Source organism: Periplaneta americana, chromosome 7 (assembly GCF_040183065.1).
Source record: "Periplaneta americana isolate PAMFEO1 chromosome 7, P.americana_PAMFEO1_priV1, whole genome shotgun sequence".
In the NCBI taxonomy this organism is placed as follows: Eukaryota; Metazoa; Arthropoda; class Insecta; order Blattodea; family Blattidae; genus Periplaneta; species Periplaneta americana.
Genome location: NC_091123.1, coordinates 54,437,330 through 54,463,710, shown reverse-complemented (window position 1 = coordinate 54,463,710; position 26,381 = coordinate 54,437,330). Strand labels below are relative to the sequence as shown.

General features: G+C 35.0%; 1 long non-coding RNA gene across 1 annotated transcript; it reads right to left on the bottom strand.

Annotated features, from left to right (window-relative positions):
• Positions 1-19,975: 19,975 nt before the first annotated feature.
• On the bottom strand, positions 19,976-26,150 carry LOC138703106 (uncharacterized). Its single transcript, XR_011332965.1, has 6 exons — positions 25,508-26,150; positions 24,387-24,543; positions 24,035-24,286; positions 23,647-23,772; positions 23,223-23,430; positions 19,976-22,889 (listed from the first exon to the last, which is right to left on the bottom strand). It is a non-coding gene; the product is annotated as an uncharacterized lncRNA (long non-coding RNA).
• Between the last annotated feature and the right edge of the window lie 231 nt (positions 26,151-26,381).

Sequence of the window (26,381 nt, the reverse complement as noted above, 5' to 3'; positions counted from 1 at the left end):
AAAAAATTGTTGTTCACACAGAGACAGACACAATCCATACCTGAACACAACTTTTTCGATACTGAAAACCTAGATTCGTGTAAAACTAGTATTTCGTCATATAATGAAACATTTAAAATCTTTGCATGGAATTCAACCTGGATTTCCTAGATTTGTCGTCGGATACTCTGCCACTTGATTATAATGGTAGATTTAAATGCAATGAATAAGTTGTATGGTGTGGCTTCGATTCCCTCTTGAGCTAATTACTTTATTTGGTTCTTTCCAAGGTTTCCCCAACTGTAAGGCGAATGTAAGATAATCTATGGTGAATCCTCGATCTCATCTCGCCAAATACCATCTCGCTGTCACTAATTTTATCGATGTTAAAATATAACCTAAGGAATCTACGCAAGTGAAGTAGGTGTACTTAGGAATTATTATTGACCAGTATTTAAGGTGGGATAAACATGTTTCTTCTTTATGTAACAGCCTTCGTAAAACAACGTAAATTTGTAATTCTTCGCTCTTACATTCCTGCAAATATTTTGCGATTAGTTTATTTAGATTTAATATAATAATATTGAATTGGGCTAACCGTCTATACTTATCTAGTTTATATTTGAATTAAACATTGACGTTTTCGGCACTTATGTGCCATTTTCAAATGCATGGAATTGCCTTATTACATGTTCAAATAGATACATCTTATGTGTGTGAAATATATGGTGTGTACCCTTGATGATCTACCATCGTTTACAAAATAATATATAAATTAAATTAAAAACACTTGCTAATAATTAAAATATATACTAATTTACATCTACAATAAAAGTCCCATTGTTTTATGTGACAATATGGTTATCTTGAAGTTGTTATCACATGCAGTTCCTATATTTATTGAATGTTTTGAGTTGCACTGTGTTGCACGTATTAAAATGTTAAAATTTGTTTGTTATATATTAACACACCAAGGATTCATGTTGTTTCACTTACGCAAGTCGAAGCACTGTATCACGATGAAATGTTGCGTAATATCAGTTGCATTGATGCTTGTTATTGTGTTCCTTCGGTTTGCCGGTTCCGCCAGACGTTCATTAAAATAAGAACTATTGTGAGCACTGAACGATTCTCAGTAACAGCCTGACTAACGTCGAGCATACAACACGTCCAACCAATGTAAGTAAGTTAATATTTTCAATCAATGCATTTAAACACCAGTACAGTCACACACGTAACAACATTTTATGTTCGCAGTGTAAAAGGCTTAACTGACAATCGTATGGTGACAATGATGAATTTGTAACATCCAACCTTGGCAAACCGAAGGAACACAATAACAAGCATCAATGCAACTGATATTACGCAACATTTCATCGTGGTTCAGATGCCTCAAACTAGCAAGCTGTCTCGTTCGCGCAGGCGCATAGAGCACTTCTCCCCTACCACTGTCCGCCTACTACTGTGCACTGTGGACTAGAACGGTACAGCTCAGTTCTAATAACAGTTGAGAAGGCTGCATAGGGAGGGTACATCTTGAATACATTGTCAAGCGGTCAACTTTTCAGATAATATGACTATACCTGGGTATCGGAGCCTAGGTGGGGCCCCCTCCGTTAGCTCTACTACTTCCCCTCTCCAGGCAGCTTCCTAGTTTGAGGCATCTGTGCAGTGCTTCGACTTGCGTAAGTGAAACAACATGAATCCTTGGTGTGTTAATATATAACAAACAAATTTTAACATTTTAATACGTGCAACACAGTGCAACTCAAAACATTCAATAAATATAGGAACTGCATGTGATAACAACTTCAAGATAACCATACTGTCACATAAAACAATGGGACTTTTACTGTAGATGTAAATTAGTATAGATTTTAATTATTAGCAAGTGTTTTTAATTTAATTTATATATTATTTTGTAAACGATGGTATATTATCAAGGGTACACACCATATATTTCACACACATAAGGTGTATCTATTTGAACATGTAATAAGGCAATTCCATGCATTTAAAAATGGCACATAAGTGCCGAAAACGTTAATGTTTAATTCAAATATAAACTAGATAAGTATAGACGGTTAGCCCAATTCAATATTATTATATTACAAAGTGCTTATCGGAAAATCATACAAAATGAAAATTATTTAGATTTAGTTCAATCTGTCATGCAGTATGGTATAATCAGATATATACACTTTTTCTTCTCATATTGCTTCAAAAAGCGGAGAATTAAAATTTGCTTAAACGAGTCAATTTGTTATCCAATAAATTTGATCTATTCCGATTTTAATATTTTCAAAATTGAACAAATATATGGAAGGGTATACTGGTAGCTACAGGGAAAAATATCAAAGTCACAATTCTCTTAAGGGTGATGTCATCAACTAATTCAGTACATTACTGCTAAATTTATTGCTGTTCCTAATGAAAAAAGGACAGGATAGCTGTATGAGTGGTGGTAATTCTCCTTTACCCGTTTTTATAAGAAAAACATAAATTTTTAGTAATATACTGAATTAGATCACGACATCACCCTTAAGAGAACTGTGACTTTGATTGTTTTTTCCCCTGTACTCTTCATATAGCCCACATTATTAAAATATTATAATAAAAATCGTCTGAAATGTAAAGAAGAAGAAAATGTTTATCCTACCAGAAGAAATTTGACATGTCCTTTACCTGTACTTAAATGTTACACAGTCACTGGAATACATCGTAGCCAGAGTTACGGGACAGGGTTATACAACTATATTTTGATAATATATCCTGACCTAGGTTATTTTGAGTTTAATAAATTTAAGAAGAAAAAATTACGCCAATTGTTTAGTATTCATGTCCCTTTTTTTTCTTTTTTCTCTTTCTTAATTTCAATATACTATTTATTCATTCCATGTTGTATTCTGTTCTTGACTTGATTCTCTACTTTTATCTTCGTATTTATTCCTGTTTTGTAACAACTGTATTAGTTTTGTAATTTTATTAAATATTTATTATGTTCTTTAGTACAGAATAGTTGATTATAGGAACCGCCTCAGTACATGAGCTTGTCAAAACGAGTGTGCGCTGCTTCCATAATAAGTATCTATTATGTACAGACGTGGACAAATTATTAACAAAATTGACGATTTTAATGATATTTTGTTTACAAAATTTGACTTTCCAATTTAGACTACAGTTGACAATTTTGGATATTTCCAGTATTACAGCAGAGAGAAATATGCAAAAATGTCAACTGTAGTTTAAATTGAGGAGTCAAGTTTTGTAAAAATATGTAATAAAAATCTTCAATTTTGCTAATAATTTGTAAATTAGCAAAAATGTCAACTGCATTGAAGAGTCAAATTTTGTAAAAATATAAAACAAAAATCTTCAGTTTTGCTAATAATTTGGAAATATCCAAAAAGTCAGCTGTAGTCCAAATTGAACAATCGAATTTTGTAAAAATATACAATAAAAATCTTCAGTTTTGCTAATAATTTGTAAATATGCGAAAATATCAAATGTAGTCCAAATTGAGGAGTTAAATTTTGAAAAATATGCAACACAAATCTTCAATTTTGCTAATAATTTGGAAATACATAAAAATGTCAACTGTAGTCTAAATTGAAGAATCATATTTTGTAAAAATATATAATAAAAATGTTCAATTTTGCTAATAATTTGTCCACGTCTGTATTTTATGTAGCAATACTAAATATCTAGTAGCTGATACAGCGTCGTTAAATAATCACCTAGAACTGGAATGGTCTGTAGGCCTACTTATCGGGACGTTGATAACAGAGGATATAGAACACTCTTGCAGTGAAGCGATTTCGCCCCTGGTAAGTTCCGCAGTCCGTAGAGCACTAAACCGGTTCATTCTGTGTCACTGCACGGAAGTGATACAGCAGATGGTTATTGGCATAAAAGGGCGTAAACGGAATAGACAGGAAAGACGCTGGAAGATAGAGACTGTGATACGCATAATAGGCTAAAGAAAGCCTTTTCCTTCCTTTGACAAGGCAGGGCAAATCGCCGTTGCTTGTTAGTCTCTGATCTGGGTAGCGTAGTCATTAGTTGCCTCAAAGTTAATTGATAATCTGGGTTTAGCCTACTTGAACGCCGTGCGTTTATAATTTCATCCTCGCAGTTTCAAAGGGACTGTGTATCCTGCCCCTGTTAAAACAATAATATTGGGTTCAGATGAAAGAATCGCTGTGAATTGGAAAAGAATATTTGTGCGTGTGTTTGAATATCTAGAGACAGGCAAAATATGAAATTTCTTATTCTAAATAATTCTAATAGCGGTATAAGAAAAAAGGAATTTCAGTATTCACGATGTGTAGAATGTAATTAACGTCCGAAAATGTTTCATATATTAATGGTTGGGTGACATTTTCAAATTTAATAAAACCTTTAATATTTCATCACATTTTGTGCGATATTTTTTTCGCCTCCATTTATATTGGAAAAGAATATTTGTGCGTGTGTTTGTTATATCTAGAGAAAGGCAAAATATGAAATTTCATATTCTAAATATTTCTAATAGCGGTATAAGAAAAAGAAATTTCAGTGTTCACGATGTGTAGAATGCAATTAACGTCAAAAATGTTTCATATTTCATAATGGTTTGGTGACATTTTCAAATTTAATAAAACCTTTAATATTTCATCACATTTTGTGCGATATTTTTTCCGCCTCCTTTTATATTTCTATAACTACCACTAACCGGACTTTTCAGATGTTCAGTGTTGCCAAACTGTGTGTAATTTCACAAAATATGTGGAATTTTTATTCCTGTGTGGAGATTGTGTGCAATTCTCACTAAATTTTTGAGTTAATTAAAAAATAAATATAGACATAAAATTGCCGGTACAGTTGACTCTGGAGTAACCGCGCTCTAATCTGTAGGGGTAGCTTGAGTTTTGTCATTATGTTTGAAGGTTTCGGCTCTTTCCTTATAGACTTTCTCCCGGGCTTTCAAACTTCTGAGTGGGAAAGAAATACTGGACACCGCTCAAAGACATAGACAGCTGCATGACAATGAACTTGAGGGTGATAGTGTCGGCTTCGAGAACAGATTTTTACCGTTACGAGTTATGTTGAGAGGGTGGGTGAGAAAGTAACAATAAGCTCAGTCAATTGTCTGGTGTATGGTTTTCCCTGTCTCTCTAATTTGCTCCATATACGACCCGTAACAAAATAAATATATTTTCTATTACCTATGATTAAATTTTCCCCCCATTACTACACTAATCTAGTGGATTATAGTGATTTCGGATACTGACAAATACTACAACTGGCAGTTATTTTCTGTTATGTTAGCAGCAGTAATTTCGATTTGGAGTAAAGGAAACTGATGAAAATGCAAGTAACTAAGCTTGTAAATTAATAACTAATTAGTAATACTTGTAATAATATTGAAACCAATACACAATTCAGTTCTGTTGCGTTGTGACTCCAATTCAGCTCTGTATTTTGGTATATTCAGGTAATAATAAATTTCTTGTAGATCTACTTGGTATGAAAAACGTGGCTAATGGACAGAAAAATATTTCACATTTTAATGAATGTATTTCAGGTCTAGATTTTTATTAAATATTAAAGAGGAAATAGCATGGTAGCGACTTCTCCAAGAAAGAATGTAGGCCTACTTGTAAATATTTTAAGTAGGCTGTATATTTCAAAATGGTATTCTGTTTTCGGAATTCGTACTAATCATTTTACGTGACCAAGCTAAATATATTTTAGGTTAGGTTTCATGAATCGTAAACTGTGTAGTCAAAGCAATGAATTTCATGTTGCCAGCCAGATAAAATATATTTTAATATTAGATCATACTAATTATATTTAACAAAATAATATGAGACAAGTCCAGGAGGAAAATATAGTCTACTATTTCATAAATTATTGAATCATTTAGGAAATACCTCGCAACATAAAGCTGAGATGTGGTAAATAAGTAAATAAGCAAGACATTTTTATTGTTAATACTATGTTATTATTATTATCATTATTATTATTGTTATTATTATTATTATTGTTATTACTTACTTACTTACTTACTTACTGGATTTTAAGGAACCCGGAGGTTCATGGCCGCCCTCACATAAGCCCGCCATTGGTCCCTATTCTGAGCAAGATTAATCTAGTCTCTATCATCATATCCCACCTCCCTCAAATCCATTTTAATATTATCTTCCCATCTACGTCTCGGCCTCCCCAAAGTTCTTTTTCCCTCCGGCCTCCCAACTAACACTCTATTATTATTATTATTATTATTATTATTATTATTATTATTATTATTATTATTATTATTTTGGCCCCTGGCTGTTCTACAGCACATTAAATATTAGTAAATAAATACAATTAAATAAAAGTAAATAAATTATTATTATTATTATTATTATTATTATTATTATTATTATTATTATTATTATTATTATTATTTGGCCTATTACTATAGTATTATTTTTTTAATTCATTACGTAGCATTGTGATTTTACCCTCTTTGGTGATATCTGGTATTAGTTGGCAACACTGAAGAGGCAGCCAAAATAGGCTCTTAGGAACTGCTCTTACGTGATCCTCAATATAATAGAAATCTATTGCGGTCGTTGTGAATGTCAGCACAAATACGAGTAGGTTCTCCCCTTTCTTACATTGCAATACACGTAAACTTCGAAACGTTTGAAGTTATTACGTCCACGACACGTACAGGAGCCTCAAAATTGCACCACGTGCAACTCTTATTGTAAAGCTTAGTGTCGCGAGAGTAGCAGTGGAGGCAATTTAACCTGATGCTTGTCATTTCCTCTGCTGATGAACATTTAACTTCATACCTGTTCGCTAAGCAGCTCCATCCTGCGCATCTGTAATCATGGCAGCCACTTAGCTAAATTAGACGAAATAATCACACTGCCGTACGCCGGTGTCAGCGATAGGGACGTCACTCCTGCCCCATATTTTATAAACACCGCCGGTACGTGTTCGAACTCTGACAAATTGTGACGCAGTACAATTATTTTTAATTAGTTGCAGAGGTACTTCGACAAGACCTGGAGGCAAAGTAGAGTGTGACAAGGAGAGAAATTCAGAGTGACATGGTGAGATTAAAGGGAGGGGAGGACTGGAAAGTGGAGAAAAGAAAAACTAGAGAAATAAGCAAATGTCGAGGGAAGGAGCAGAAGAGAATGGATGTAGTAGAGCAAGAGGATTCAGCAGACATGAGAGAATACGACAAAACTGAACTGAGTTTACAGATGATTTTTTTTATTTTAGTAGGTTATTTTACGACGCTTTATCAACATCTCTGGTTATTTAGCGTCTGAATGAGATGGTGATAATGCCGGTGAAAGGAATCCGGGGTCCAACACCGAAAGTTACCTAGCATTTGCTCATATTGGGTTGAGGGAAAACCCCGGAAAAAACCTCAACCAGGTAACTTGCCCCGACCGGGAATCGAACCCGGGCCACCTGGTTTCGCGGCCAGACGCGCTGACCGTTACTCCACAGGTGTGGACTTTACGGATGAATATGGGATAACAGACCACAGAGCAGAAGAAAATAGGTTAGAGGAGAATAAGGCTATAGATAATATGAGAGGAGAGGAGAGGAGAGGAGAGGAGAGGAGAGGAGAGGAGAGGAGAGGAGAGGAGAGGAGAGGAGAGGAGAGGAGAGGAGACGAGAGGAGACGAGAGGAGACGAGAGAAGACGAGAGGAGAGGAGAGAAGAGATATTGGTAACAATTATTATAAATATCAACAACTATTATAGAAAAATATTTCATTTTAACTTTTTCCTTATCAACAATTAAAAGCGACATGGATACCTGTAAAATGTATAAAAGTTCTTCGTTCTTCAGAATATTGATTTGCTATTTAACTTCTGAGGGACAGATTTCTTTTGTATTTATGAAGCTGAAAGTTTGAATGGTTTGCATTAAATTTATATCACTACGATGAAAAGGAAAGTGCAAGTAATTTATAATAACTGTTGGCATTTAATGGCTATTATGTTGACGAGAAATAGTTTTCTTTGTCTTTATTAACGGTACGTTTCAGAAGACAACAAATTAAGTTTTCAGTAGTTTGTCTATATCTGTAGACTTCTTGTCAGGTTTGAATGACTTGGTTGATATTTATCATGCATCTGAAAGCAGCACAGTCTGGCGCAGGTCGGCGGAACCCAACAGTCCTTTCGGGTCACTCTTAGGACTGTTTGGGAGTCACGTGCAACCACACTGCCTGCTTGCTTGTGAGGGAAGGTTGCAGGCGGGCGAACGATACTAAGCGTAAGCCCGCTCACGGACGTAAACAGTCATGGGCAAGCCTGAAAGAGATTTTGCCTGTCTGTGTTATATTATGTAACTGGTTTTGACTTTTTGTAATTTTATACTAACTTATATTTTGTGTAATCTCTAAGTATCTTCTTTTGTATTGTTTTGTAGTCTATTCTATTGCATAATTTTGTATTTCATGTGTATTATTGAAACCTGGTTGAGTGGAAGAGAAGGCCTTATGGCCTTAACTGTACAAGGCAAAATAAAACTACTACTATTACTAAACAAATTTAATTACAAACTGACCTCATTAAGGGTAGCCATTAAGAACTCAGTATATCCTCAAACAAATAAATATACATATGTAAACATAGATAATTAAATTTTAAAAAAGAAACAAATAAAAGGGCATGAAAAATTACAATTGCTGTTAATGTGGCACCATGTGATTAATCAGGATTTGGTAGGATTTTTGTAACACATTTATCACAATGTCATTCCTTAGAGATGTTGGCAGAGCAAATTGCCGTCGAAATTCTTCGGAAAAAAGCTGGTATAGTGCCTCAAGCACTTATGAGAAAGCCGAATATCTCATCGTGAATAAGGCATATTTCAGCTTGAAATAATAATAATAATAATAATAATAATAATAATAATAATAATAATAATAATAATGATTTATTTAACCTGGCAGAGTTAAGGCCATACGACCTTCTCTAACACTCAACCAGGAAATAGTTGACTGTAGGCTCATAGATCGACTTCTTCTCGGCTGACTGATGACATCCTACTTCAAAACGTATCGTGGGGTCCACAGTGATGCCCTGTTTAGTGTCAGCATTGTACGCTAAAATATCGACTCGTCTCGTTGACCCATTTACAGCTAGACAGGAGATTTCTTCTTCTACTATCCAGCCCCGGTTTCAAGCGGTGAGGTGAGATTTTGTAATGCAATTATTAATGTATTCATAACAATAGCAACGGAATAGCATGCGACACGTCTCTTCACAACAGAAGAGACGATATCACAGTGACAACGGGTGAACTTTCATGATTACTCGAAATTGGTATTTACGATTGTGACAGTTACAACGGTAAACTGCCATTAGAGTAGGCTGAGTGTAGGAAATTGTAAACGAATGATTTTCCATTGACTATTACACTTTTACTACGTCATAATACTTTTGACCAATAAAACGGTACGAAAGGATGTCTTTCAACCAATCGTAGCTGCTTATCGCACGATTTTATCGCGTCCCTAGCATTTGTTTAATTTTATCGCTTACCTAGCATTTGCTTATTTTATCACTACCCTAGCATTTGTTTCTTTGTTTGCCAACATCTCAAACTACACTGGTCTGGACGTCAAAAAAAAAAAAAAAAACAGAAATTTACAAACCACTCCAGTCGATGCACAGCAGTTTCAAATATGACTCGCATTGGCATTCAAGAGCAAGAATTAATAAAGATCACTGGTCATAGCTATGCATCTTCCCTGAATCCCTATTTACAAATAAATGAAGAGCACCATTCAGAAATCCTGAATAAGTTGAGGAATACACCATGTACATCAATGAGTTCCACTTCTTTTACGCACACGTCCAATATGACAGCATCTGAACCACCAACCACTGAAACATTCAAATTTGAAAATTGTACTTTCAATAATTATTCCTTTTAAAATTATTCATGTTTATTTTTTATGTTATCATCGTTAATTAAAACTTTTCTTGTTTATTTCATCATCCCTAATTAAAACTTTTCTAACACTTGTTTATATTATTTAGGTTATGTTATAGCTTCTGCTATATGATATTATGGATCGTCACGTATCAGAGATTGTTTAATACTAAGATTTATTGAAAATCATCTGTCAAGTGACGTTGATTACTGGGATCCGGATAATTGAAGTGGAACGCAACTGTTTTAATAAAAATGAAATTGAATCAACAAAGCCTTCTTGACTAGTAACCGTCTACAGACTTCAATGAAGATTCCATAGTTGGCACACCTGATAACATCACATAATCATAACACACCACTGCCATCTAGCATGCATCTAGCGTAATATTGTAATGTTGAGATGGTACAATAATACATTTGAAGACAGTTGTATTTTCGTATGTCAATTAATATTTTATTGTATTGGAGTACTTCGTTACTTCTAATCTTTATATACTTTCTTCTAATCGTGTAATAGTCAGTTAAATCCCACTCGAGTTTTGATATTCTCTAGATAAATCAAAACCTCTAGTGAGATTACTGTTGATAACACATATTGCAGTGATGCACAAATGGCTAGAGAGACTGAGCTTTATTATTGATCGTGCACCTCCAAATTTTATTCCGTATTTTCCTGTTAGTTGATATAATTAGCATGTGACCTAGAAATTTTTATAAACTTTATAAAAAGAATGTTGAGGTACACGGACAAAATTCGCGGAACTGGTAATAGATAATGAATGCATTGATTATCAACTCCGCCCTAATGTCTGCATCACGCTTTACGCTGGAATACACACGCAAAGTACAAGCTGCCTCATAGTAAAAATATATACAGCTTTATTACTTTTCACATACTGTGTACAGTATATGTGTGTTTGTGTACGTAGAGAGCGGGCGAAAGTTTTTCTCTCCTCAATTTGTATCATATTTGATCCAGTACGCATATAATTGAAGGGCTCCCTGCAAAAAGGAGGTAGCTCCAGTTTTACAGAGTTGTAAAAAGCAACAAAAACATTATGAAAAGTTCAATTTTTAACTGAGCTTTTTCCTTTTCTATAGTATGTACTTCCTGGATACCTAGGAGTTTCATTTTGTCATTCACTCATTTATTACAGTCAACAATTTAGGGGGATAAAATGTAAACAAATAATGGAGCTACTACCTTTTTTCAATAAGTAATGTCATTAATAACAGGGAGTTATTCTTTGAGATATTTCAAACAAAAACGTTTAATACAGTTTTGCTCGTTTTTTCTTACTGTGCGAGATAAAAATTGTTTTGTATGAAACATCACATAGCGTGTTTTGGGAAAGCCATTGATTTAATTCGCGATATACTCGGCCAATTTAAGAGAGCTATGTATTATGATAATAAATTATTGAAAGAATTTTAGTTTTGTCCTTTAAATGTGAAGAAATTAGATGTAAACAAATGTGACATTGTAAAATTCCTTTGCAAAACGAAAGTTACATTTGTTGGGCTCAAATTTCTGCACTTTTGAGAACAAAACCAAAATTTTTTCAATTATTTGTTATCATAATACACTTACTTACTTACTTACTTACAGCTTTCAAGGAACACTCAGGTTCATTGCCGTCCTCACATAAGCCCGCCATCGGTCCATATCCTATGCAAGATTAATCCAGTCTCTATCATCATATCTCACCTCCCACAAAACCATTTTAATATTATCCTCCCATCTGCGTCTCGGCCTCCCCAAAGGTCATTTTCCCTGAAGCCTCCCAACTAACACTCTATATGCGTTTCTGGATTCGTCCATACGTGCTACATGTCCTGTCTAACTCAAACGTCTGGATTTAATATTCCTAATTATGTCAGGTGAAGAATTTTTATGTCGAAAAGGAAGTAAAAATGGGCAAAGATTTATGGAACTTTTTTGTTTGAAATATCTCGAAGAATAACCTTCTAAAATTGATGACACTATTTACGGTTTACTCTATATATAGCTCCAGGAGCTGTCTCCTTTTTGCTCAGTGCAAGTTACAACCAAATGCTCGGAATCACACCATTCGTTCACCAAAAGATCGGGCATATTATTTTCTTAACGTATGAAACAAGCAAAATATTAATTTCACCAAAAAGTGGAGCCACCCCCTTTTTGCAGGGAGCCCTTTAATTCGCCTGAAGATAGATACGAGTATGATACATACTAGTGGATTTTTAGCCCCAAAGACATCACAGAAATAAGTAAACGGTCATATAGACATCGGATTTTATATAAATCCTACAAACTCAAATTAAAATGTATTAACACGTTTCATGGATTGTTATAAGAAGGCCTAATGATGCTAATTTTCTATAGCCTAAAAGTACATAATTTGACGTTATAACCTACTTTAACATACTTTATTTTAATATATCAATAGGCTAATACGATTTTTCTGTTTTATTTAATTGTGGCAATGAAAATCAACTCGTTTCATTTTCATGATATTCATTTATAATATTTTGCCCTAGGCCAGGTCTTCCACTAAAAACCCAGCTTCCTCCAATATTTCTTCCTCTTTGTCTCCGCATACCTATACGATCCATAAATTTTAATGTCGTGTATCATCTGATATCTTCTTTTGCCCCGAACTTTTCTCTCCTTCCAGTGCATCCTTCAGTAGGCAGTTTCTTCTCAGCCAATGACCCAGCCAATTTCTTCTTCTCTTCCTGATCAGTTTCAGCAATATTCTTTCTTCACCGACTCTTTCTAGTTCATTTCTTATTGTCTATTTCACATGCTCCATTCTTCTCCATATTCACATTTCAAATGCTTCTAGTCGCTTCTCTTCACGTCCTAATTCCTGGGTAGACGTTACACGCAATTATACAGATTTCCTCAAAACTAGTGTCACTTTTTAAGTTAATGTAACTTTCTCTGTTCTGGCTGAGTGGTCATAACTGCAGTCTGTCACGCATGTGGTTCAGGATCGAGTGTCGGTCTTTGAAAAATCTATAGGTATTAAAGGCTGTGTGATGTATCTTGTCTCACTATGAAAAGAGAGAGAAAGGAGATATGTCTTACTTCGTCTGTGTTATGGCGATGGGGGAGTGGAGCGGTGCCATCCATCCAGTGGCGGAAGGGACTAGTTGATACATCCTGTAGCGCAAAATAAAATAACGAAATATCTCTCTTCGTACTGTGTAGTTCCGTCATTGAGCTTGTCTTTCAAGAAACTGATTTCCGGCACCCTGTACAATAACAAGATTTTGAAAGGAATCCTGAAAATTTACAACCCTCCCATAATCTCCACCCTCATTTGAAGTGACTTGGTTTTATTGCTACTGAGACAAGATAAACCTTACCAGATATAACACTTGTGGCGGGCAAGGTCGCAGTTTGGTTTTTTCTGAAGTTCCTCCCGTTTCCCTATGTTAGGCATCAACATTATTCCATCCGTTTAACAGAGGGGTTGAGGTATTAGCTGTACAGCACGAACTTTCAGTAATATATCTGCATCGAGAGCAGCTACAGATCTATGCGACCACATATTTGATTTTTAATCACGAGTTCTGCAATATTAATGCGATAATAGACACGTCCGATACAATTTGACTAAACTTAGTGAACAGTGTGTTGTAATTTTTGGAATGTCACTTCATGTGACCAGAAAATATAATGCATGTTCTTCATTAAGTAGCTGACTTATTTTAGTTTAAACCTATCTCTCGATTTGTAAACCAAAGCAAAAATAAAACATTCCAACCAACATAACTGTACATTCTTGAAATTGGGAGACGTATTCCATGTGCCACTGACGTGAATAGGAGTACCAGGATGGAAACGGCGATGTAACGTTGGCAGGGTGATCCATTCCGACAATATAACTTCGTAAATAATAATACGATTGAAATAAATATGGTCTCGTTCGATCGGGTATACGACTACGATGCGAGCATGGCCATTAGTTGGCGCCGCGAATGCGCGGGGCGCGGGTAGAGACCCACGGCGACTGGCGGCGAAAATTATCTCGCTACTACGATGTAGGTTACTAGTTTGCTGATTTTGGTACCAAGCGAAATATCTGCTGAATACGTCTTTAAAATCAGATAGGCAGATGAGGTACCAGGACGGAAACGGCGTTGTAACGTTTGCAGGGTGATCCTTTTCGACACTACAACTTCGTGACTGACAACACGATTAAAATAAATTGGTCTCATTTCGATCGGGTATACGACTACGAGCTTGACATTTGGCGTCGCGCATGCGCGAGGCGGGGGTTGGGGACCCACGGCGATTGGCTGCCATTCTGGGCGTGGGTGAAATTTTTCGGGCAGTATATCTCGTGACTTTGATATGCTAACGCACTGATTTTTGTGCTAAACGAAAGATTTCGTCTAGTTCTGTTGATTTAAGCGAGACGTATTCACGTAAAACCCACGACAGTGTCCTCGACACAGTCACACTCCGATATATTTTTTATTTTTATTATTATTTTTTCGTTGTTGGTAACTCTTTAGCATCTATTAGTACTTTATGGTTGTGCTCACAGTTGGAGTTACTTGTCAACAATGTGACGCTGAAACGTGTGTTCAGGTTACTGCCCAGCGACAGTCCTGATGTATTATATATTTGTGATGATTGGTCAATTAATATTAACCCGGCACACTCACATTCATACAAATGTCCAGACTCTAGACACCCAGGGAATTTTTCTTCTACAAGAAAATTCACCGAGAGCCCAGCCCGGGAATCGAATCCGGGACCTCCAGATCTGCAAGCCAGCATGCTGACCAACAGACCACAGAGGCAGTCACACTCCGATATATAGTTTTCTTTTTGCATTCTCAGATTGTATGATCTAACTAGCCTATATCAAACAATGCATGTAGGGCCTATTGCTGTAATATCAGCGACATTACATCGACTTTGGTTTGATTATGGCTTGAAATTGAAACCATTTCACTGTATCATTTGTTGTGACATCTGACTTGTCTTTATTAGTGACAATGAGGATGAATATTTAAGTACCAGCATAAGGAAATATTTTACCTTTTTTAATTATTCAGTTAGTTTAAGTTGGGGTTTTTCTCGGGGTTCTGTCGTTTTTCCCCATATTAGGCATTTACATCATTCCGTCAACATTTCTTCATCATTCCATAGCATTCCCCGATCGCCAGCTGACGACGCACGGAGGGGGCTGGCCTAGGGACGAGAGAAGTTGCCTGCTCGATACCTGGGTACACAGCGAAACTTAGTGTAGTCAGCCAGTGTGGGTTTTGGGAATGCGCCTAGCTTCTAGGTTAGCGCAATAGACCGTATAACCAAAGCCACCGTTTCTGGCATGTGAAATAAGTAGTGGGGACGTTGAGAGCTAGTATCTTATCTTTATCGCAGTGTGTGGACGAGAAAGCTGACAACTATGATTGGCAGACTACTGACGTGACTTCTGTTTAGGAGGTGGTACCTCTCTCAGCCGAAGTGGCAACAAATGTCACTGGGCAGAGTACTCAAGGACATACTCCAGAAGCGCGGAGTGCGAGTATCTTGCCTTTACCGCAGTCAGTGGACAATAAGACTGACAACAACTGTGATTGGCAGATTGTTGACGTGACGTGTATTTGGGTGGTACCGTTCTCAGCTACTGTTCTCCAACCAGGAGATCAACCGTGAAAGGAATGTGCTTACTATTGCGTCATCTATTGGAGCTAAGTAGGTAGATAATATTACCGTTATAACGTCAGTTTAAAAAACATGCGCTCTCCTGCATATGTTATTTCCTGTATGGAGGGATTAAAAGACCATGAAATTAACCGTGATCTAATTTTGTAACTAGGGTAGTATAAATATGTGTGTATCAATTTTATAGTTTGTGCTTTGAGAGATAGCCATTGGAGATACGAGTATCCACGTGTGTGACCTTATGACATCAATATTCATTCACAGCATCACCCCGCTCCGTCTCATTCCCCTGAGACTTTCTCGTGGTTGGAGAACAGTATACTAGCAACAAGTGCTCACTGACTGGCTTTTTATTTTAGTACACACGCCAGAAACGCTTGCGCTGGCTATATCAGGTCGCAGTGCTGGGCCATAGTGTCTCCTTCCCGTATATTCAATTCAACTCAAATAGGTAATTTAAGTTGGCATTGGCAGCTACATTCTCTGTAGGTCACATTTTAGTGAAATTTTCAAGGAGTGAGACTAGACTGGTCACGAAAACAACACAGCTTCTTTAGATATAGAACCGATTCGCTTGATAGTGATTGGTGATTGTAACGCATTCGCTCACAGCATTATACATTTGTGCACTATGATTATGAATTTGTGCGCTATGTACAGCAGTGGCAAAAAAAAACCGGACCGACGGAATAATCAAAGTCCCCGAAATGAGCCACTGCGCAAGTACTCTATTAAAATTGTTGTAGTTTCGACTGCTGACGTAGCCAATTTCGAAAGCCATTAGAAAATAAGCTGGTAAAATTCATGTTCTGGGAATAACAAGTCAGTTAAGTAATAAAATATCGCTGCAATCGAAAAGTATTGGGAATAAATTTGAATAAGGAACAAAAAAAAAAAAAAAAGTTTCCTTCCCATGCAGGATTCGAACCACGAAAGTCTTAGGGCCGTATTCATAGACAATTTTAGAGCGGGCTTCCGGTGGATGATCAGCGAACTAACGTTTTTTGTATTGATAAACCAGTGTTAGCGTTATGATATATGAATCCCTTACAAGTAACCAGTCGATAGCCGGGGCTAGTTTAACACATTCGTAGCGCGGGCTAGCGAAATGTCTATGAATAACACCCTTAGTTACGAGTCTATCGTGCTCTGGAGTGAACAAGGCTCTGAAATCAGCTACAAGGGTCGGTCCGGTTTTTTTTGCCACTACTGTACACATACCTTATATCAGGCCTGCACAAGGTTTGCTCTCTCCGAGCCGGCTCACAGCTCATGAGCGGAGCGCAAATATTAGCTCCGCTCTGTATAAGAGTGGACTGGAAGAAGGGGTGGTCTCGTACAAAATGTACACAAAAGGAAATACTATTACGAGTGTTTATGAAATTAATTCCCGTTCAGTGTTTGCAAAACTATCTTGGACTTATTAATTAATAAATAAATATTTATTTTACAGAAATAATAGAAATTCTATAGCTACATAAATGTACAACATCATTTTATTATGTATTTATTTATCAGTACATCAAAACGAGGTTTATGCTGTTGGCAGCTGAAAGGAACAGTAGCCTAATGATCGTAATGAAACATCAGTTACAGATGTTCGATGTCTGCCTTTATTAAAGTTGATTATAGAAAACAGTTGCTCACAAATATAAATGTAGAGCCAAACATAGCAATCATTTTCACAGCCAGCCTGTGTAGTCGTGGATATTATTGCTAATGTTTAATCTTGTAAAACTCAACCAGGCTAGTAGTATTATTCAAAGGATCTTTAGCTCTTAGGTCACATTGAAGATCAATAAGTTCGAGCTGTAAATCGTTAAATGTTATGTTCCGTCTTTTAGATTCCTCCATACTGTACTGTAGCAGTAGGTAAGCAACGTGAAACAGTTACTGAGAATAGGCCTACACACTGCACTTCACTAGATAACTGAGTGGTCGTTTCCCTTTCCTCTACCTGTAGCAAGTCTATGTCATTCTGACGTATCTTCCTCTCCGTTTCGGCGAGCGGTAAACACGGCTCTCTCGCTCCGAAGGAGCAGGCCTGTCTTATATCTTCTGACTTTCCTTTGTTTACCCTGCGTGAAAATAGTTTCTATTTTACAATTGGTTGCCATATCTAGATTAGGAGTGATATTGCTTTCGCCAACTAACTGGACCGTAGTAGTTACACACTTCTGGTGCATGCTGTGGCGAGATACACACAATCCCCCCAATTAAAAGAGTGTGTTGATTGCTATCATCCGCCCCAGTGAATCTACAGCCACAGCAACGGTCCAGCACAGGTAATAGATGAGCTAATGACCTCCCGCACAAACCCTCTTCACGACATCACGTCTGCTCTACTATATACTGTAGAACGCAGCTCCCAGAACTATTCGTCTCATCTCGTAACAAATCAATTTCGTTGCGGTTCTGATTTTGGCCTTGATTTCACACTTGGCTCCCATCACCCACAGAGAGAAACAAAATCCTTGACAAACTTAGAGAAAGTTTTTATTTTTTTATGTTTGGGATTAAGTTCAAATTTCCCTGGTTCTATCCCAGCTAATTAATAAATAATAAATAAATATGTTCTTACCAAAGCTCGGAACTTGGGGACTTGTGTCTTTGCACGTGACTAAGCGACCGGACTTCAATGTCAACAAACTCCCGGAGGTACTGTCAGGTCTGCTACAAAAGTTGTTTCTGGCTGCAACAACATATTGATAATATTATGGTAGGTTGAAACACGTAATTTCATAGCATATATATAATAAAAATAAACATGAGAAATATATCAAATTTACTGTTCTGCTGTGTACATTTTATTACAGTGTATGACTATCTACATTCGAAGATTTTTCGGTAGTAGACTTAAAATACTGAATTTTTTCACTGTTACTGTTTTCTGTTCGATTTTCAGCAGTTGCTAGCTGATCTCGTATCTGAGAAAGATAAGACGTATATCCTAAATTTTTCACGAAAATAGTTTTCAATTAGTGTGTCACTACTAGGGCAAGCCCCTCTACGTTTCGATCCATGGCTATGGACAGATTTTTCTCCAATTTGAGGGACTGCAATGTCTTTCAATGAATTCCGTTTCCAGCCTCTAGTTTGTGTGTGGCACAACTTACAAAATATAAACTCTCCATTCGAAAAATATTATGTATCTCTTCCGAATTCTCCACGAAATTCTGTGTCTAAAATTAAAAAAAAACATGTATTTTCAAACTTCTATAATACCCATTCGAATAACACGTATTTTCTAATTCCTCAAATAGACCGTTTACCTATAATTCTCTGAATGTCATTGGCTTCGACATAACAGTTTCTTCGTCCGTCTTCCTGTCATTAGTTGTGGCCACTTTCTTAGTACACACGACTGTCCCTGAGCACTTGCAGCGTGAGCTTTGTGTACGTTGTACCTGTAACCTTACTCATGCACACGACACAAGTCCCCAAGTTCCGAGCTTTGGTTCTTACAACAATAAAAATGTACAAAGAACAAAAATTCTAGTACTACATTATTTCTCCATCTACCTGTCCCTGTTTGCTTTCCGGTCTCATTAACTATTTACATTAAATCGTCTATCCATCTGTTCCTTTTATTTTGGTAAGTGCACAATGTATAGTGAGGATCACGTAAGTTCAGTTCCCAAACAGCAAATATTTCCGCCTTGTCAGTGTTGCCAACTGTTACCAGATATCACCACATGTAGTAAAAATCACGATCCTATGTACTGAATGACTTCTTTACTCACCGTACTTTACCTTAATGTTGGAAGGTTATTCTAAATAGTTTCAATAATAATGAGAAATGTATTGCTATGTTCTATTCTTTTATTCCTTTACATTATTATTAGTATTAGCATTAATAGGTTACTATACGTAAATATACAACAAAGTATAGTATATAATATTCAAGAATCAAATCTGTTCCAAGACCAATTAAATTATTGTCACTTCACTTCAAAGATTCCAGCGTACATATACTGTACTTCCTAAAGGTAGAGAAATTAATAACCAATTGACTTTTGGTTGGAATTCGAATGAACTTCTGATTATCTTTTGAAATTAGTAAGGAAATGGATAATACAACTAGGCTAAAACTGAAATAATAATAAATCAACTTACAAAAATAATTTTGGTCCTTAAAAGCCATAAGTAATTTCACTTCTAGATACCTTTTTAAAGATTTCATTTGTTTGTAAATTGCTTAATAATGTTACACTTACACTTATTATTTCTGCAACTCCACGTCTGTCATTGAAAAAATGTATGATACATAACTGTGAAGTCTCTTTTTGGCTCTTGTGTCCTAAATTTAAATAAGAAAAAACAAATGATTCAAGAAATGTGAGCTGGTGAAAATTAAATACTCAATTAATAAAACAATTACTACCAAAAGAGTATTTTATTAATTCTATACAAAAGATGGATTACACAGAACAGATGGCCAGAAATCATAGATTTATACACAACATACAGCATGAAACGATCATCAAAAAATGCTTTTTGTACACAATAACATCTTTCAAACGAAGTGAAATAGCCAATAAGTTCAATAAATATTATGCTAATAAGTATTAACTATAATTAATAATTATCTACAAGCTGTAAAAGGGAATAAAATAGTATATTGTTGAAATTAGGGGGTTATGGTTTATTACGTGTATTTATAATTTTAATTACTTTTTCTACATTTAATTATATTTTAATTTCTATTAGATTAGTTGGTGGTGTGGTTGTTAGTTTTATCTGTGTACGTCAGACTATTAAGGAAAAACTGAAAGAAATATTAAATCTACAATCTACTTTATATAACAATATTTAATCAAGAACTGAATATTACTATTAATTTAATAACATAAGACCCAAAACATCTCCAAGTCCAGACAATACACATGCTGATTTTCTTAAACATGTTGGCAAACAAGCAAACTCACTACTTTTATCTTGTAATCTCATCTGAAATACAATATCTGTCTGGAGAAAATCTATCATAACATCAATTTTGAAAAGCAATTATTCAACTAATAACTTTTCGAGTTATCGACAGATACCACTTACTAGTATGATAGCCAAAATTGTGGAAGAGATGATTTCATAGATTGAATTGGTTCCTGGAATCTAGTAACTAACTTTCATCTTATTGAGTTGACTTTAGAGAATTGCATTCAACAAATGGACAAATTTTAAATTTTAGTCAAGATATTAAAGATATTTTAAACAGAAAACAAAACACCTTAACAATTTTAATTTATTTTCAAGGATCATATGGCTCTGTAGATATAAATCACTTAAGAAATTGCAAACTTAGGGTGTCCATGATAAAGTGTTACACTGGGCCTGTGACTTGATTATTTGATTCATTGTCACAAATATGTAAATAGAGACAGATTCATCTGGGCTTCCCACATTGTTGTTTTCAGGAATACATTTTCCAATATTAATGTCGATGGTCTAACTAAAGAAATAGATCTTATGATAATCTCATCATTTGCAGATAATATGGTTCTCTAGAACAAAAAATCACAGTCCACAAATATTAATAAACTGAGCCAAAATCCCAACAGACTTTTTGACTCTACTTGGAGAACTCAAACTTGCTCAATTAAGGGAAACTTTACTAATAAAACACAATCCCAAGTTATTTCAAAATGAATAGTATATAAGTTAACTTTAACAGATGATGTTAAGAAATGTGATACTTCTCCAGACATTTTAAAAATCATTAGAAACGATAAATGATCTGGTCAGTGAGTGACTACATACAGTATTTTTTTATAGATGGATCCTGTTTACCAAGCCATAGATGTAGTGGTGTTGTAGTACAATACCAGTATATTCCCTTTTACAGGGAATTATATTCAAACACTTGTTTGCCCCATTTTAACCGTGACAACGCTTTTTAGTTTTTTAAACATTCTGGTTATTGTATTGTGTTTGTGTTTAGTGAAAGATTTTAGATAAGGGCGCAAATAGCCATAGTAGCTGACGCGCCCTTTTTAAACGCCACTAACTAACTAACTTCAAACACTGACTAATTTTGATAGTGAAAATTTAGATAAACTTTTAAGCTTACAAAATCTCCAGTATCGACTTCATAAATCTGAGAAGGCTGTCATACTATCAGATTCAAAATCAGATATTCTTGCTGCATGAAATCTCAATATTTTACAGTGTTTTAATATTTTAAGCAAAATGGTCGAATTACATCGACGACTGGTACTTCCGTGGATCCATGAACTTTATGGAGTGGGAGGTAATGAGGTAGCTGAAAGGTAGCAAAATTACTGTAAGGTTATCTATACCTGCATCTTACCACACTGTTAAAAGAATAACAAGATCAGAACATGACAATGTGGTAACAAAAATCGGAATGATTCTAAAGCAAATGAAAAAATTGCAATAGGCCATCCGGCATCCACTCCACGATGGAGGAAAATCCTCAGAAGAAACCAACTAATCAGACCAAATGGGGGATCCAAACTACCCTCGAGTGCAGCTCTGAATTTGCAGGCCAACGAGTCTACCGACTAAGCTACATTGGTGGCTCCACTAAAAATATGAAGTACATGGCACTCAGATTATTAAATTGACAAACCTAAATAATTATTCATCAGTTAAGCTATAAAATATAATACATAGCAAGCAAGTTAATTCAATTTAAAAGTATAAACAATTCAATCAGTTGAAATATACAGAAATTGATAATAAATATCATGCAAATTACTTCACATTACAAGCATAAACAATTCATCACTTGTGGTATACAGCCTACTATTTAATTTACAGCACATACAATTCATCAGTTAAGCTATAGGCCTACAGTCTACTATTCAATTTACAGCATATATAATTCATCAATTAAGCGAAACAAAAATATAGTACAATACATAGTAAAAATAATACACCTAATTTAATAACTGAACTTCTATGAAAATCTACAGTGGCAGTACTCATATTATCACAGGCCATGATTGTCTCAAATATTTACAAAGAACTGATATTTCAGAATCTCCCCATGCCATTTCTGAAATCTCAATGAAGATATGGATCATTGTCTTGACTGTTTAACTTTACACAGCTTTCAATCATCTGGTTAAATATTGGAGTGCAAGATAACAAATGACATCAACTGCTGAACACTTGGTATCAATCAACCAACAACTTCATTACATTAAAGGGGAAAAAAAACTGAAAGAATTAATTGTATATAGACACAACACATAAGACAAGGCCGCTTCAGAACAGTAATTGGCAAGGCTCTGTTGTTTTAGGATTCTTATGTAGATTCAATTTCACCTGAAAGAAAAAAGTAGCATCTATAAGTATGCCTAATTATGAGAAATAAGAGAAACGGTTGCAATAGTAGTAGTAGTAGTAGTAGTAGTAGTAGTAGTAGTAGTAGTAGTAGTAGTAGTAGTAGTAGTAGTAGTAATGATACTAATGATAATAATGATAATAATAATAATAATAATAATAATAATAATAATAATAATAATAATAATAATAATAATAATAATAATGACTGTAAAGTATGGAAATTAATATTGCAATGTAATATCAAAAGGTGATTTCACACCATCAACTCTTATCATTTAGTACAACAAATCTATTATATTCAGTTGCAATCACCAGTAGCTGTTCTTTCCTCCATTTTGTTGTTGGCTGATTTTTCACAAGTCTGCTATGATATGCAGCACTATCCATGACAATAACGCATTGCCCTAATGTTCTCAGGTTAACAACTGTGTTTGCACCCACTTCTCAACTACAGGGCTATTCATAGCACTATGGTAGTCCTGACTTTTCTTTCAATTGCATGAAAAAATTAAATCAGCACCTGCAATAAAAATTATACCTGGGCATATAATTACGTCACATGAATTCACAGCATTTAAATAAAGAAAATAAAACATAACATGACATGACATGAGATCCTCTTTGGTGAAAGGCTTTCCCACGTTTTTATTTAGTCACCAATTTTTATATTTTTGTACCCTGATTAAAAAAATTACTCTTGCCAAATTTATGTAAAATATAAATCAATATAACTTACCGAGTATAAATCCACCTTTCGTTCTGGCATCTAATCTTCCACCCTCATTTGTTGGTCTACGAATAACACCATTCATGTCACTGGAAACTTCATCTGGTTTATTTCATGAATAAGTGGGTGATCCTACTTAAAAAAACAGAGAGAGAAAAGCAATTCACATTGACACTCTAAGATACACAAAAATTTTAAAGACAGGAAAACCGTTAAAGAATTTTATAACTAGCCTCTAGTTATAATATGAAACTATTAATTGCAAAACATGTTGTTCCCACCTGAATTCATTACTAGTAGCCAATATTAATTGCAATTTCATATTCCACATAAGTGTTAACCTATTTGTTAGTAAAAAATTCAATCACTCAATGTCTCACAATACATTGAAATTTACCATTCATAAAAATCCAAGTCTCATCCAAGAATACTACGGGTTTAGGGTTCTCACGCTCCACATTTCTTATTTATTCTCTTAAAAACGAATAACATCACTTTCTCGTACATGTGTATAAGGATCCCCTTTGCTCCATAGAAATTTCATCTCTTTCAAAATTTTTTTTCACCGATGATAAGGATACTCTAAATAAATATCTTTCATAATCATCATTCATATGTTCCAGAACTTTTGCTGCTGTTAGTACTTCCCCTGTAACAGTAAATGAAAATTATGCCATATTTTTATACATATGACTAATATCAGAATTACATTGCATAAATCAACACAATAATTCCTGTAACTTCCCTACCTTTATGTAACTTGTCATAAATAAATCTCGCAATTGCATCTTTCGTAAAATCATCAGCATCAGTCACTGGATGTTTACGTAGTCTATGTTTTCCTGGTGTCACAAGTGGGGTCCCCTTCTGTGAATTTATCACTTTCGTGGCTGTAGTAAAACCAAGCTGTAATAACAAACAATAACATAACACTTCTAAAAATTGTTATATCATAAAATTCATGCATGATACCAACATTTAAAGCTATATGAATAGAAAATGATCAACATGTTAGGTTGGATCTACGATAGGTTTAAGTAGGCTAATATTTAGATAATTCTCCAGAAAAGCTACATCAAAGAAGGCATAATTTTATTTTGTTTAATTGATTTCTGTGATATTTACATAGTGATGAACACGTGGTTTTAGTGCACAGCCACAAATACTTTCAGCACAAAAATCCTTTGACACTTACCTGTATATTCTAATGCATTGTTGTAGTCCCTCCCTCAAACGTGTTACTAATTACCAATATAACATGCGAGAGGTCCAGGACGAAGAGAAATGGTTAGTTTCCCAGTAGTGCGTCCTCGTCCTCTCGAGTGTTATATCTTAACAAGTACGTTGGGTGGGGTAGCTTTTCTGAAGAAACACCATATTTAATATTACTTAGACCAGTCATGAATAAATTATTCAGCCAGAGTCAACGTTCCTATGCTTTATAGAGTATGTTATATAGTTATTATATAAAATTGAATTATTTTTAAGCACCATAACAGGCCAACATTCATGTAATATTTGCTGCAATATCAAGTTAATAATTACAATATGACTTGTATTTTCTTCGGCCGATGTGGCATGTAAATTGTGATCTGAACGGTTAATTTAATACCAAAAGAGAAAACTGGAAATTTACTTTCGTGCTGTTTGATTACTTATTCGTCTAATTTGTAAATGTATTTAAGCTATCACCTACTGCAGTATTACAGTATCTTAAATGTATTTAGTTTGGCAATATGAAAATCACTGACTTGATTAAACATGTAGGCCTAACCTAAAAATTTGTTTTGTTTGACCACAATCATGAAATTATTAGTGCAAACTCCTAAAACTGAATACCACTTTGAAATGTATGCTTAAGAATACTTACTCCTAATAATTGTCCTATTCTGGTTGTAATTGCTGTCTCCGTTAGCATAATTCCTTCTTCATTATCTTCTTTCTTCAACTCATTATACACGTGAACTACAGATTTCTGAAGCGTACTCTGAATGCCACACATTTTCTTCCTTGGAGGAGTCACTGCAACACTATTTCATTTTTTTGACATAGTAATAAAAATCTAAACACGAAAGAAATTCATTAAAATTTGAAATAATATTTCTATCCATTACCCACGTGCATTATCACGCCCAAGTATATTATATTCATTCGTACTTATCTGACTATTCTTGAATTATAACCACAACGCAACACATAAAAGAACTATTATGTATTAATATTAATACTAATATTAATTAATTATTAATAAGTTCGAATTTCACTATCTTCCAGTAACCGGCTGAGAAATCTAGTACAATTTTAATTTCATGGAACTCCAGTACCGGCAAATATTGTCGATATTTGCCTCAGCTGCCAACATACCGGTTACAAAATCACTACCATTTATAGTATTTGTCAGTATAGAAATTCGAAACGAAGTTGGCAAAAGAAAATTCAACCTTCAAACTAGAAAATCACCATAATCCACTAGCATTTGTAGTAATGGGGGAAAAATGGTTAGGTTTCACCCTTAGGGTATCAAGTTACCTGGTCTTCCCTATAGTAACTCTGTTTCTTGGTCATGGGTTCAAATCCTTTGTAAAACTGATTCTTTGTTCTCTAGGGCAGTGGTATTCAAACTTTTCCGCTAGCGTACATCCAAAATAACATTTTTTTTTACCTTCGTGCCCCCATAGTGCATTGCAATTATAAAAGTAGTAACACAAGACTAGTCCACCGTTGTGGAGTAATGGTTAGCACAT